The following is a 16801-nucleotide window of genomic DNA, read 5'->3' on the forward strand; positions in this document are numbered from 1 at the left end:
TGTACTAGTGTACTAGTGTTGACATTGCTAGGTCTGACGGTGGGAGCGTGTGTGGCCGGGAAGTCGCGGCCGTAGCGCAGGAAGTCGGGGTGCACCAGCGTGTGGAGCCGGTTGTTGTTACCGGCGTCCAACACCGAGTCCCTCTTTCTCTAATGTTCATGGATAGTTGTCGAGCACTTTAACGATAGTCATAAGTGTCACTTTGATCAATAAATTACATCGATTTGTTTCATCACAATAATCCTTTGCACCATACGACCATCGATTAGCTGCAGGGCAACATTTGCACCATCCGACCAAGCACAACATAATTTCTCGTGGCATGGGGAAAAAAAGGTGCACCATGCATGATTAAGCTTGCCATGGATGGGGATCAATGGTGATCCTACTTCAACCCGAAATGTTTTTTTCTACAGCATTTTTACAAGCATCTGCCAGAAATGGTGATTCCACGTATATATCAAACAAGCATCAATTTTTTTAGGGGTAAACAAGCATCAACTGAAAATGGTGATTTCACATATGTATCAAACTTTGACAAAAAAAAAACAATTCGGTTTTCGGTTTTTCGGGGTTTCTGCAAGCATCTACACTAGTAATTGCATGGTTACTTGAAGGAAGCCCACGTACATGACTCTTGAAGAGAGTTGACCATACTACTAATTCATCAACTTGTTGCCATCCACCTTACCAACTCTGTGAAGCCCTATAAATTCATAAATAAATGAGTGAATGCATGGCACATAATGTTAATATTTGAAGGGGCAAAGTACTAATTTTTCCACAGTTGCAACAACGTTCTGATCGATGCAACATAAACAACATATTATGCGAGATTTCATGGTTTACCTCCAGTCAGCTAGAGTGTGTAGTGCATGGACGGAGGTGCATGATGAAGGCACATGCTCAAACTAGCCAGAATGGTCTGTGCTATGGTCGACCCGATTTAAAATCATGCGCTTCTCTGAGCGAAATCTGAAAACAAACTGAGCCCGCATGAAGTGTCGTCGATCAAAGTCGGTTGTGAGCGTGAGCATGAAAGCCATTTATAAAAAACACTGCTAGATAATTTGGGCCAGCAAAAACCATATTCCATAGGAAATCAAACGTCCATCCCAATCTCTTTTTAAAGTTTATTTGTTTTTCCCGTGATGCAATCAAACAAACTCAAATCTTGTGGGGTCTGAATGGCCATGTCATTAATTCTGTGTTTTTCATATTCTTGTGTTTTAATAATCATGCGAATCAAAGAGGAAGAATCCAATTCGGCACTTCCAAGCATATGCTCTTGCGCGCCAAAAATCTTTTTTGCAAATGTAATTTTTTTAAGGAAAAGTAGACTTGTTCACTGTCACATCCAAATGCTACCTGCCATTTTTTAGGGACAAAGCGTAAGTGTTTTGACCTGTGCAAAAAAAAAAGTCGAACGCCAAATGTTACACTTCATTTTCTTTTCACGGACGAAGCACTGATACCCTGTTTTGTATGAAAATAACCAGCACGCTTGTTACACTGTGGTGATTTTGGTTTTCTTTTGATTTTGATTTCGTTTTTTTAACTTAAAGTTCATCCGACAGCATATACTACGCGGAGCCAAAACAGTCATCCCATCAAATATACCCTTACTATCTGAACGGAATCTAGCCCTTTACTATTTATAGGTGGGTCTAGTGCAAAAGGTCACTTTGGAGGACGGGTGCATTGGAGCCCTATATTTTGAATAGTGCCAAAATGCTATTTTTGAAGTTTCAAAAAATTATGAAAATAAATTAACAGGTTTATATGGATGTATATTACACATGTGCAAATTTTGATGCTGAAATAAGTAACCATGTGAGCCACACAAAGATGACATCGTGATTTTGGAAAGATGAATAGTGCATGTATTATTCACTATTTGGAAATCACCATTTTGTCATCTTTGTATAGCTCATATGTTTACTTATTTCATCACCAAACTTTACACATATGTAATATACATCCATATGATCACGTAGAATTCTTTTCGGAATTTTTTGAAAATTTAGAAGTGATCTTTAAAGTATTTAAAATAGGGTCCTCCAATACACCCATGTTCCAAAAATCCACTCTCGGTCTTGTGCTATTACTGGCTCAAACACGTGATAAAATCAATCCTCAAAAATAACATGCACTGAGGATATAAGAAAATCATTGCGTGGAAACACATATATATCCTATTCAGTGTGTACCACTCAGGGGACGAACCACTGTGGTGATTTTGGTTTTCTTTTGTTTCCCCTGTGGATTTTGGCCTTTTAAGTCTTTGTTTACCTTTTTACGTGTATATGTTTTATTTAGTTAGTTAATTAATATTGTTTCAAATTTATGGATATTTGAGAATATGATTTTTATTTATTTTAATAATTTGAAAACATTTTAAAATCATTATTATTTTGTTTATTTTGTCAACACAATTAAAATGCATGAACAAGTTTTCTTCAATTCAGAAATATATTTTAAATACATGAACGTGTAATAAATTAGGGTACTTTTTTTTAACTGGACTACCTTTTTACAAATTTCGCTAATCAGTTTTAAATTCTGCAATGTTCATTAAATTGTCAAAAATATACGTCAAATTCATTAATTTGTTTTTACTATTCTGATTTTTTTTATATGCTACCCCTTGCCGGTTAAGAAAAAAATTCTGAAGACCGGTTTTTATTTAGGGGTCGACTGGAAACCGGTTACCCAATCAACTAGCCCTCCCAGGCCAGTTCTTTTCGGTCATTTCTGAAGAATCACGGTTTGAAGAATGAAAATCGCAAAAGAACTCATCTGTGCCCCAAGAATCGTCTAGAATTATGAGAGAATCATAGTGTAACTGAGAATCATCAGAAGTTGGCGATTCTGGCAATTTTGATGTGTCCCTCAAAAGAAAATTGTTCGTTAGGTATACCCCTATTAAACAACATATTTACGATGAATACGCCACTTGGGCCTGAGGAGAGAAGCCCAAAAACGAGCTGAAAATAGCGAACAACCTCACACACGCATCCTGTGTGCTCGAGTTGTCCCCGACAGGAACCGCTCGCTTCAGCCAGGGTTTGTGCTGCCGGTCGGCGACTCCGGCCCGGCATCTTCAGATCCACCGCCAGCAGGAGCCCCACGCCGCCACCCTGTCCCGTCCGTCGTCGCCATCCCAGTTCCTGGCCGCCTCGTCTCCTACGCCCGGCTGCACGATCTCCTCCGCCCCGGCCATCTGATCTCCTTCCGCGCCGGTAGGGTTGCGCCCGGTCTCCTCCACTTTCTCATGCCTCTCCGTCTCCTACGTCCTCTCTGTCTCATCCTCCCACTTCTTCTCTCTGTATACTTTCTTTCTCTGTTTAGGAAATATGTGTTGTAAAAAATAATGCGTACTTGTTTTCCACTGTAAATTGTATGTTGATTTGTATGGTGCAAGTTGACTTAGTATGAATTTTGTATGGTTGATGGCATATAGTGAAAATTTTGTATGTTGGAAGTTCACTTAGTATTAATATAAATGTTGTAATTACAAAGCTTATATACACTTTATGATATTTGCAACTCGCTTTCATGGGCATATGGGACGTGAAACTATCTAAAATAACCTAGTGTGAGCTATACAATACTCAGTTTCAGTTTAGGGGCATTACAGATATTTTAGCACATAACTCATACAACAATCACTGGCTAGGATCACAGAAAAGAACTGGACGGTTGATTCTCTGGGCAGGTAATTATGTGGACAGTTTCCAGAATCAGATTCTCGAGAATCATGAGTCGGAAAGAACTGGCCCTAAGTCGACCGGCTCACTACATTTTTTTTTGAGAAACCGACCAGCTCACTACGTGTTGAGGTGCATGTCTCCTCAAATGTTCCCTTCGGTGGTGCATGGGATAGTCCTATTTGTCCTGTAGGTCACTGAATAGTGACCTAGCACTTACTCCCTCTTAGCCCGGTCCTATGGATTGGCCGGCCCATTCCAGAACATTCCCTGAACTGTTCTTTACTTTTTCCTTTGTTTGTTTGAGGGTTTCCCGCTACATTTCTTCTATTTCCTTTTTGTTTCCCCTTATCCCTTTTAATTATCTTTTCTCTTTTTAAATTTGCAAAAAAATCATGAAAAAAATTAATTCATTGAAATTTTATGAAAATCATGATATTTTCCATATACTGAAATAATTTTATAAAGTTATGCACATTTTTTGAAATCATGCACATTTTCCAAAATTGCTAACCTTGTTTCACATATTCGAGACTATTTCCAGAAACCATGAATATTTATTGATTTCATGGACTTATTGAAAAGAATTCCTGGACATTTTTTCATAAAGCTTACAAAGTTTCTCACATATAATTTTTTTTCAAACTTGTGAATATTTTTAAACTCGACCATTGTTCAAATTCAGAAACAATTTCTGATTCACAAACTTGTGAATATTTTTAAACCCGACCATTGTTCAAACTCGACCATTATTCAAGTATCTCACCTATAAGAAAAATGTATCAAAAAATATGATCATGTCTTTAAAGAATGTTAATCGAGTATTTTAAATATGATACTCAAGCGGTAAAAAAATCTCGGATAATAATAAAATATGTAAGAAAAAATATTCATCATGTATTAAAAATCATGTATTTGCAAAAAATTAATCAATATATAAAAATGTTGAATGTGTATAGAAAAAATCTTTTTCAGGTACACAAAAAATGTAGAAAATAAGAATACAATTTGTATGAAAACATGTTGATCATGTATTCATAAAGTGTTAAACATATTTCATTTTTTAAACGTGTACAAAAAATATTCCTGATGTTAACTAAAAGTGTGCTATGTGTATGCAGAAATTTAGACACCAAAAAATACATATTTAAAAATGTTAATCATGTGTTTTCAAAATCTTAAGTGTGTTTGCCAACAATTACTGATGTATTCAAGAAATTTATAAAATGTCGATTAAAAACATATTTTTAATAAAATTAGAAAAAAATCTTTTATTTGAAAAGAATATTGAATGTGTACACAGAAATGTTTCTTTTATTTAAGTAAAATATAAATGTGTGTAAAAAGATGTTCCTATTCTATATGAAAAGCGATAGAAAAACCAACGAAACCATAAAGCAAATAAAAGAACAAAGAAAACCCAATGAAACCTGGAAAATAGACGGACGAAACGAATTGAAAAAGAATTGAAGAAACCAGGAAAGAAAGAAAAAATTCGAAGTATAACAAAGAGAATAAGGGAAACCAAATATATACAAAGAAAGAATATCTCGCAAAAAAACGAAAGAAACTAATGGAAACCAAGAAAACAAACAAAGAAAGCGAAGAAATCCGAAAAAATGAAAAAAAAACCTAAAAAGTGAGCATAGAAAACAATTGATAAAGCATAGAAAAAAGGAAAAAAAAGGACGAAAAATAAAAGAAAAGGATAAATAAATGAAAAAAGGGGGGAAGGAAACAAGAGAGAACCGTCAACAGCCGACCTCAGCCAACCTCGAAAAAAATATACATTCCTTTTAAAAATAGTAGAAAGGTTTGAGAATTGTTTGTGTAATGTTAAAAAACGTACGGCAGATTTTAAAGAAAATGTGTACAATGTCAACAAGTACATATTCCGTCAATTGAAAATTCATTCCTGGTAATTTAAAAAATGCTTAACAATGTCTTAAAATTTTTCCCATAGGATGCAATTTTTTTGTTTCGAAAAAAATGTTTATAACATTTTCATCAAACATTCAAGTGTTACCAAAAATTATCAATGAAAATCAGAAAAAAATCTTATTACCAATAAAAATGTGCAACTTGTATTTGTAAAATGTTATTATTTGTAAAGAAAGTGTTCGAAACATGTTTTTGAAAACAATGTACTTCTTGTGTTTGAAGAATTGCAAAGTGTATCAGATATTCGTTTGGCATGTGCTCTTAGAATGAAAATTGTATACCGTGAAAAATGTAGACATGAGTTGGAAAACAGATAAAAATCACATAGAAACAAAAAAATAAAAGCATGAAAAGAACTTTTTCTCAAAGAAAACAAACAAAGAAAGAAAAAACAAATATAATGAAAAAAGGAGAACAATGGAAAACCAAAGTAAGAAATGAAGGAAAAAATCCGAACATGAAGAAAACAAATAAAATCAACGAAAATACAAGAAGAACGAAGAAAATCGACCGATCGAACGTACAATGACTACTACTAATGACTGCGACTACCACGCTAAATGGGCTAGCCCGCTCATTTTGTCGCGTGTTGGTGATTTCTATTAAGAATCAATATGGGCCACACATAGCTATCACGCCGTTTTGCTCTCTTTTCAACACGTAGGTCGTTTAATAGGGGCTCCCTAGGGCATGGAGTAGGAGGACTTGGTTTAGTGATACTTATGTCGTCTGACCTATCTACTGCTTCACACGCCGTTTACTGCCTTGTTGGTATGCTGCACCTGCATGAGTTCCTATCGACCGACCGATGTATCCTTCGGTCTTGGGAAGTCTCTATGTGTTTGTTTGGGTTTTTTCATCATTCTTTTTTTTCTTTTTCCTTTTTTCCTTTAACTTTTTTTCTTTACTTAATATTTTTTCAAAAATTCAAGGAGTTTTCAAATTTATCAGAAATTTCAAATGCATGGTTTTTGAAAATATATCAAATCCACAAGCATTTTCAAATCTGTGAATAATAGTATAGTCCATCAAATTCCTAATTTAAAAAATCCATGAATGTTTTGTCAATTCGAGAACTTTTTTGATGTTTTTTTTGCCTATTTAAAATTCCTAAACTTTTTAGAAAAATTGACAGTCAACATCCATGGTCAACATGCGCGACTCATGCGTGAGTGAGCAAGCTAGGACAAGCAAGTATGGCAGCATGCGTGACCGAGCACGATGGGTCACGGTACAACTAGGTTGCGCGTTGGCGCTAGTTGGTAGACCAGCGCCATGACAAGTAGCATTTCCTAGATCACGCCTACTGCTCCCGTAGATTGCAAAATGAAGAAGAAACGGAGCGCACCCTGGTCGCGTGGGGCAACCACAGCGCTGCTAACCACTGCATCATCTTCCAGTTACTGGTTAGTAACAGGATTACAACCTACTAGAGGTGAGCTGAGCCGGTTTTCTTTGATTTTTCTTTGATTTTCATATTCGTTTTCTTTTACTTCTTTTTTCTTCCCCCTTTTCTTCATTTATTTGGATTTTTTATTTTTTCTTTTTTTCCATTCTACATTCTTTTATACAAGATTAACATTTTTTAAATAGTTGCTCAACATTTTCAAAAAACTTCTTCAACATTTTTATATACATGATCAACAATTTTTCAAATACTCAGTCAACTTTTTGTCAAATACTTGTTCAATATTTTATCAAATACCTTTTACAATTTTTTCAAATAGTTCTTCAAAAAAATTTCAAATACCCACTCAACATTTTTGCAAATACTTGTTCAATATTTTTCAAATAGTTGTTCAATATTTTTTTTTAAAACTGGCTCAAAATTGTGAATACCTAATTTACATTTTTCAAATACTGGTTTAACATTTTAAATAATTATTTCAGAATTTTTCTAATTCTTGTTCAACATTTTGTTAAATACTTGTTCAACATTTCTAAAACTCATTCATAGTTTCAAATATTCATTCAAAAAATTTCAAATACTCATTCAACATTTTTCAAATGTGTTTTTTGAAGAGTGTTTTTCCTAATATGTATATATGTAGAATGTTATAAACAAAGTAAAAAAAACCAGGCTGTTGTATCCCACGAGCGTGGGCCCGCCCAAGTGGTGTTTGGCTTCAGCGAGTGGTCACCCCTGTCTCGCTGAATGCGAGGAATAGTCGTGCCCTACTGGGCCGGCACAGCAACTTGCTGAAGAAAAGCAAAAAAAACTTTGACACTCAAACTCATGACGTGACCACCAACAGGCTATCGCTGTTACCACTAGACCCAGCTACCTTCCTTGTCCATTTACTAGAAAAATAGATCTATTTGACCCTTCTTACAGTACTACACAAATATACACTGTATATATGGTATTAATTATCTGAAAATAATTTGACAAAAAAATAAAAACAGTTCAAAAACATGAAAAGGTTCGTCATAACCGAAAGAAGTTTGTCGATTGTGAGAAAAAGTTCACAATTTTTTAAAATGTTAATTGGATTTGAAAAAAAGTTCTTCAAATTTGAAGAAATGTTCATCGAATTTGCCAAAAAGTTCATTGTTTTGAAAAAGGTTCATGAAATATAAATAGTTCGTTGAATTTGAAAAAAATCATCCAAGAAAAAGTTCATCGAATTTGTAAAGAAATCAATGAATTTGAATGCAGTTCATCCCATTTGAAAAAAGTTCAAAAAAGTGAAAACAATTCATCATTTAAAAATAAAAAGAACAAATTCGATGAACAAACATTTAAAAAGGAAAATAAATTAAAAACAAATAAATAAACTGGAATAAAACCACCCCGAAGACCAGCGAGCCTGAAAAAACCGGCTAGGAAGCGTCCCAAAAGCAAAGGATTCCCACGATTGTAGATACGAACAAAAATAAAAAAGCATGTTAGAAAGCACAAGACGTTTGATAGCCTAGAGGTAACTCTGTTGGCGTCACTGCAGTTGTCGCGAGTTCGAACGCACATTTGCGAAATGACCTATAAGGCTATAACGGCCACCTGTAGCGCTAAATAGGAAGCGCCTCTGTTACTTCTATTTCTGTAATCTCGTGAACCCTCCCCCCCCCCCCCCCCCCCCCCCCCTCTCTCTCTTTCCTCGATCTAAATAAAATAGGCCGGCCCAAATGGACACGAAGGAACCCTCTCCTAGTTTTTGGAAGCTCCCAGAAGTTTCCCAACCGTTTATTTTTCTGTTTTTATTTTTGTTTTCTCTGTACAGGTTTTCGTTTCGTTTTCTCTGCCGGTTTTTGTTTTGTTTTTTCTGTACCGGTTTCATTTTCTTTTTCTTTACTTTTCTTCAAAATGCATAATATTTTTAAAACTTGATGCACTATTTTCCAAATCAATGACCTTTTTGTCAAATTCGATTTACTTGTATATCAAATTTGATGAACTTTTTTTAGATACGATGAAGTTTTTAAAAAATCCTATGATTTTTTTTCAAAATGTAAGTACCTCCTTCAAACTTTTTTGAGTTGGTTACTGTCTTGTTGAAAAACGTTTTCCTGGCAATCTCCGCTTATTAGGGTGGCCTCTAACAGGTCGGAAGAGTACTAAAAATCTGGCTCATAGATAATTTGTTTTCTTATTCGTGAATTTTTTTGAAGTTGGTGAGCAATTTTTGCGAAATCCCTCAATATTTGTTTGAATCTGTGTGAAGTCAACGCTTGGCCGGTCAACTGGTCAACTGTGATCTGTCAACTTATCAACCTTCGGCCCACAAATGGGGCAGTGTGACCGCCAGGAACTGTTTGGGCGCTTAAGGTGTATAAAAAAGTTTCATGTGTATATGAAAATTGTACATTGTATGAAAAAAGTATACATTAACCTATAAAAAATGTTTCATATGTATACAATTAATCTAGACGGCTAAGAATCTGGCAGACCCCTTTACAAAAGGGCTATCACAGATGGTGCTAGAAAATACATCGAGGGAGATGGATATGAGACCCACATAAGTTGCCTAACCTAACATATGTGATCGGGGATCCATTAATTATGATATGGGAAAACAATCCAGTGGTCAATTGAGGAGAGTATCCTTGCTAACCCACTACGTTGGAGATGCAATAGTCTCGTAATCTATAAGGTGGGTTGACTTTTGTCTTAATATGTTCCAAAACTTGTGTAAGCAAGATGCTATCATACAGATCATTCTTTGGAGTAACACACGGACCTATATTAGTCCGACTGCTAGTCATAGTCATGATATTGGGTAATCTCTAGGGAGCTCATGAACAGGTCAGGAGTATGACTAATAATTAAGGTCCACCCATGGGTTTAGACTTCGGCAACCACGTACAAGTTAACAATTGGCAAAACTTCTGCAGGCTAAACCGACAATTCAAAAAATAGTTCATTGTTCAGTTATGAAGAAGTAATCCAGTTGCTCTAGGTGGAAGTTCAACTTAGCAGTCTCCACTGAAAATTTTGATATATCAAAACATTGTTTGGAATAGATAACAAAATAACGTGTCTCGAGATCTTGCGGGGAATTGTTGGATTATAGATGGGATTTGGCCCATATAAGACAATAATCCCTGGTTAATCTGCAAGGCCCATTTAGGTGCACTTCAAGAGGTGTGAAGTTTATTACCATACTGCTAGTATAGTAAGAGTGAGACCCCTTTATAAGGGATGCTCTACCACAAGCTATTGGGAACTTGGGAAGCGAGGTCGTACACGTGCGCTCCTCCTCCATCGCCGCCTGCCTAACCTCGACGTGTGCTCATGCCGCGGTTTGCGGGAATGAGCTGAGCCGAGCCTTATTTTTGCCGGTCAGGATGGTTAATTAATTGTGAATTAATTAACGAGTCGCTAACAGAAGTGCCACTGTCCGAGACATTGGCATGTGGGCTGTTCACGGACTCAGTCGTGCGCCTAAGCGAAGGCCCATGTACCCAATGGCCTACCTAAGGAGGCGCTAGCTTGTGGAGTGAACTCTAACACACTAACTAGTAACTCCCTCCTTGCACAACCCTAACCGTCATCTACTATTCCTCTCACTATGCTACTTCGGCCGATGCCATCCCGACTACCAGGTGCATGGTTGGTCGAGAGAGCAGGTGCCTCCAGAACCTCATAGTTCGAGATCCTGCCAGGGAGAATAGAGATAAGGTTTTTGTGGAGCATCTCGGTGTGGCTGCTCCCGATCCGTCCCCGTTTCCGTCCTCCTCTACTTCGACTACTTCCCTTGCATGGACCCCATGGCCGACGATGCCTCTGCCCAGAAGAAGTCCACAGACGACGCCGAACCTGCTGCTGTAGCCGCCACATTGGCATGGCCAGCCGGATGGTATTATTCGTTCAACCCCAGTTTGCTTGTTCATGTGCTAGATGTATACGTTGTGTTCATAGATCTTTTAATTACATGTGTTGTTTGTGCTTACACGATTAGATATCCGTATGAATTGCATAATGTGATTGCCATGTTTATTATCTACTTGTGGATTAGATTAATCGAAAAGGTGTTAATATTTCCTGCACATATGTTATTAATCTATGTTACTACCTCCTTCATATGTGTGGTAACATAACGAATTTCATTTATTATTTTATAGAGTCATTTTACATCGAGAAACGCTATGTGATGTGTGTAACATATTATGTTGCTCTATTTGCCTCTCTCCTCATAAATTATGTGCATTCTGCATATGTGGCATGCATGTTACTACTTAAATTACTCACACTATGAGCAGGCTACTTCATCATGTTCCCTACTATTTTTTTGTGAATCAGGTTATAGCAAAGCATATAAATCGATGGTTCGGATATGTTAACTCTGGATAATGTATATACTCATACGCGTAGTACATAATAAGTAGATAAATATGTTGGTACATAGCCATGAAACTGAACCTTACACGCATAGCACAGATTATTGTATACCCACCCATCTATAGTATTTGCATGGATACTGATCCGACTAAAATTCACTGACTTAAATCACCTGACTTGGTGGACCACAGCAAGCTAGATCACTTGTTAGCCACCCAAGGTAATACTAATAAGATGACTTAAGATAGAAAATCTTGGTCCACCAATAAACATGTTTGATGAGCTCGCTTCTTGGCTGCCATGTGTAGGACACTAGTGTTGCTGTGGACGGCGAGTTGCTGCCTGTAGACACAGGTTGGAGCTGCGATGCACAGTTAACCCAAATACCTCGCCCATGTCCAGCGTCTCCGGGCTTGCCCCACCCGGAATCGCCCAGTCAAATTGGTACAGGAGATTGGCTAGCACGAGCTCAAGCGTCGTTGTCGCCATCAGGGCTCCGGGGCACTGCCTACGGCCAAACCCAAACGGGATGAACTCCATCTGCGCCCCGGGCTGTACTCCACGTTCATGGCGTCGCTTCTCTCGAACCTCTCGGGCCTGAACTCCGCGGCGTCCTCCCCCCAGTGCCTCGGGTCCCTCCCCACTGCGAATAAGTTTATCATCACATGGATGTCTTTGGGTATGTTGTAGCCCATTACCTGGCACCTATCTCGGGCTGCCCTGCGCATCACCGCGGCGGGCGGGTGTAGCCTTAGTGTTTCCTTGATCACCATTCGAAGGTAGTGCAGATTGCCGAGGTCTGCGCTCGTTACCGTGGATAGCCCTTGTGCTAGACCCTGTCGAACTTCGTGTTTCGCCCTTGTCATCAACTCTGGGTTGCGGATTAATTCTGCCATGGCCCATTCTAGCGTGGTGGCAGTGGTGTCAGTTGCAGCTGCAAATATATCCTGGAACCATGTCGCAAATGCATGCACAGGTATATTATTGTGTGCGTGAGCGTCCAAATACACAAAGGGAGCTATATATATATATATATGAAAAATAATGACTTACGAAGATGACTGCGCCTATAATGTCAGACGTGAGTGGGAAACGGAGGGTGTCTTCCTTCTGCAGCCTAAGGAGCACGTCTAGCAGGTCCTCGTTGTCTCGAGTGCCGGCGCTTGCGGAGGCACTTTCTTTCATCTCCTTGCGCCCCAACGATGATGTCCCTCAGGATTTGCTGTGCCCGGGCGTGGCTCCTCCTCAGGTCGCGCGCGGCGCCGCTCAACCACCGTACCAACCGCGATGACGGGAAAAGGTGAACGAGGCTGAACCCTCCCACAAGCACCATCATCCTATCGAGCTCATGGAGGTACTTTTCTTGCTGCTGGCACTTGCCACCGAACACTGCCCTCGCGATGATATTGTTCGTAAGCTTGGCCATCTCCCGGCTGAGGTTGATGGTGGCGGCCGGCGAGGTAGAAGACGCACCGAAAATGGAATCGACGAGGTGCGCGATCTCGTCTTACTTGATGGAGTCCATTCGCCGCACTTGCCTCGCGCTGAGCACCTCGACGATGCACACCTTGCGCATCTGCCGCCAGTGCTCGCCATAGGGCGCAAAGACAAGCGCTTTGCCGCCGCAGCTTACGAGGTCACGCGTGGGCGCGCTCGGACGGGTGGCGAAGACGAGGTCCTTCGTCTTCAGCACCTCCATAGCCGCCTCAGGCGTAGAGACAACGAGGGTGGGCACCTCGCCGAGCCGGAGCAGCATCAGCGGGCCGTACCGGCGCGATAGGCGGAGCAATGCGTGGTGGGGCAGCGTGCCGATGAGGTGATGAAGGCTGCCGATGACTGGAAGGTTCCATGGATCTGGAGGAAGCTTTGATCTGTTTTCCTTAGCGACGAAAGGCAGGCAGAGAACCAACGAGATTAGAATCGTGCCTACAGCGGCTAGACCGAAGCCGTAGGAAAGTTGATCCATCTACAAGTTGTTACCCTAAAATCCGTGATTACTTTAGATTGTGTGCTAATGGGCAGTTATTCTGAATTCTTGGTCGAGCATATGGTCCTATATACGCCCGCGCAATAATCCTAAGACAAGCAAACCAAAACGTACGGACCAACCTATAGGGAGTACGTACTTAAAATAAAAAAAACTATCGGCAACACGTGTACTAATCTAATTAATTAGCACTAATAGTGTCTGTGCCTTGCAAATAGAAAAATAACACATACGTTATAGAATTTTATTTACGAACAATCTACGATTGGATGGTTAATTGGCAGGACAGTGATATCCACGTCCCATGACGGTTCAAGTCCTAGATTTGGCACCCATGCTTGCATTTTCATGGAATTATTTTAGGCCTTCCGGCGATGTGCGTTTAGTGAAAGAAGATGTTCCTGTCAACTATGAAGGCATCTGTGACGACTTCGTAAGTCTCAAGATGATGTGCCGGCTCAATCTCTCGAAGGTGTCCATAGGGTAAGATGTGCATGCGTGTGTTCAAAAGGATGAATGCATATATGTATATATGAGTGTTTACGCCTATACAGTGTTTAACAAGGAAATATTTAACTGCTGCGACACAAGAAATGGATGAAAGATGCGTGTGCCCAAGAGTTCTATTTAACAAACACATGGATGTGTGTTGACAAATGCAGTCGTTTTTTTTTCATCATGTTCCCTCCTGAGTCACTCTTACGTTTTTCTTCTCCGTATGTTGGATTTTGTCATAGGATCGATCACATCAAATAATCGTAAACACACACCATCAAAAAGTTTTAGCCAAGGGTACACCTATCTCGTATCCTAAAATTTATCTTTATTTCTTCTCTATTTTCTTGATACAAACTCACACGCCTAGCTGTATATATATATATAGGATAAATATTTTCTTACCACCCAACCGTAGTTACCCCCATGTGAGTTATGTATGTTGTATGTAGTACGCGTCAAAACTGAGAGTATACATCCTCAAAGTTAGGCATGTGCTTATCAGAAATTTACCTTTTCAAATCAGAGATGTCAACATCTCTCTCTGGAGCTCTCCCTGGTTTACCTCTTGGGAAATGATTTATAATCACCTCATTGTTCAAGCAAGTGATTTTGTATATCCCGCTCTTGTTAAAAATCTTTGGCTTCCAGGTCAGAAAATGTGGAATACTAACCTCATAGATACTCTGTTTGATCCAAAATAGCAAACAATCTTAAACAGGTACCAATCATTCAGGAGGAAGGTGAAGACCTATTATGCTGGAGGCCTACTCCAACAGGGAAATTCACTACAAAAAGTGCATCCAAAACTTGTCTGCAGGCCATGCAAGAAGAAGGAGAGCCAAGGCCCAGAACTTTATCCAACAACACAAAAGAACTCTTAAAACAAGTTTGGAAGGAAAGAGAAATAGCTCCAAGGATACAAACTTTTGCATGGAGGCTAATTAGGAAAGCTTTACCTACAGGAAAAAGAGCACGTGAGTATTCAAAACACATTAGTATGCTTTGTGATAGATGTGGTTTAGAGGAGGATGATTTGCACATCTTTTTTGACTGTGCTTTTGCTAGAGCAGCTTGGTTTGCAAAACCATGGTATATAATATCTGACATGTTGAGCGAGAACTCAGATTCTTTAGTTAACATCATCTTAAATTTAGCTAATTCTAATCATCCACACGCCACTTTAAGAAATATTTTCACCTTTATGTGGTGCCTTTGGAAATTTCGAAATGAAAAACTTTTTCAGAAGAAAGATGCCTGTCCAACACATGTCTTTTCTGCTGCTCAAGCTATAAAAATAGTATGTCTTTGGAACAAAATATAATTGTACAGGAAACAGTAGCTTCTGGAGGAGAAAGAAAATACAAACAGGGAGAAAGAAAGCACACCCAAGGAAGTACAATTGACAACACTGAGCTCTCAACACCAATTAAAGTCTTTACAGATGCGGCGTGGAATGAATAGGAGCAAGCAAACACAACAGGAACAGGGAAAGCAGGTCTAGGGATTTTCATGCAGGTACAATATGGACAATCAACATGGCATGTCAAGACTGCAGCAACAGCCATGAAGGCTCAATCGGCAATTCATGCTGAAGCTCTAGATATCAAATTAGCAACTATAATTTTAAACAGGTTGGGAATACAGGAAGCAACCATTTTAATAGATAATCTCACATTGGCCAAGGTGGCGACAGCAAAGGGAGCCTAACTCGCAGCCCGGACATTCGATTATCAAAGGTCTTCTAACAGATTCTTGTGCCCTCACAGCCTCTAGTAATGTTTAGGTTTTTCATGTCAGTAGAAATCAAAACACTGAGGCTCACGAAGCAGCTAGCCTATTCACAGGAATTTCGTCCAAATCAAAAGGCTATAATTAAATGTAGTGCAGTTGAATATCAGCAATGGCATCATTCCCTGGAACAAATTATTGGAGATGTATTACAGCAGGGGTATGCCATTAATCATGTAAATTGCTGTTATTTTGAATGAATGGCCCCTTGAGCGCCCCTGTGTTGTTAAAAAAAACTGAGAGTATGTAGTACCAGTAGTATGTACTCCCTCCGTTTCTAAATATTTGTGTTTTTAGAGATTTCAATTAGACTACCACATACGGATGTATATAGACATATTTTAGAGTGTGGATTTACTCCGTATGTTGTCACTTGTTGAAATCTTTACAAAACAAATATTTAGGAACAGAGAGAGTAGTATATAAGAGCATTTAAAACCGCAATACCCAACTTTTGGCCCCCAAACGGACAGTGACCGGACAACACATAGAAAGTTAACTCTACAGTCGCAAACACCGTTTCCAAATTACCAAATTACCAAATGCACTATATTAAGGTAGTATGTGTTAGTTTCTGACCTTGAGTGGTGAAGACGAGCGACAGGTAGCGGCCTTGGATATCGCCGCCGAGATGTCACGGTGCTTGGCCGAGAACAACTAGTTGACGAGCGCTCCTTAGGAAGCCTCACAACGATCAACGTCACTTATCGCGCTCTCAGTCGCCCGCCACGTGTTACGCTCTGGGCGTTTCCTCCGGATATTATTTATTTTTATTTTTTCGCATGCGTTTTCTGCTTTTTAAATGTTTTTTCTGGCTTTTTTATGTTTCGGTTTTTCACCGGTCTTTCTTAGTTTTTGGATACATTTTTTAGAATTGCGCGAAAAAACATGTTTTTTTTCTTTTATTTTGCAAGAGTCACGGTTTTACTTCCATGAGAGACATGGTTTTGCTTTCTCGAGAGTCACGGCCCTGCCTGTCGGAAACGGAAAAAAACCCCATTTTCTATTTTTTTTCTTCCGCAAGAGGCACGGTTGTGCTTTCGCGAGAAGCACGGCCGTGTCTCTCGGAAACGAAAAAAACTTGTTTCTGATTTTATT

At 39.1% G+C, this 16801-nt stretch overlaps 1 pseudogene; it reads right to left on the reverse strand.

Annotated features, from left to right (window-relative positions):
• Positions 1-11517: 11517 nt before the first annotated feature.
• On the reverse strand, positions 11518-14263 carry LOC123039944 (desmethyl-deoxy-podophyllotoxin synthase-like; annotated as a pseudogene).
• Positions 14264-16801: the final 2538 nt, after the last annotated feature.

This window comes from Triticum aestivum, chromosome 2B (genome assembly GCF_018294505.1).
Source record: "Triticum aestivum cultivar Chinese Spring chromosome 2B, IWGSC CS RefSeq v2.1, whole genome shotgun sequence".
Lineage (NCBI taxonomy): Eukaryota > Viridiplantae > Streptophyta > Magnoliopsida > Poales > Poaceae > Triticum > Triticum aestivum.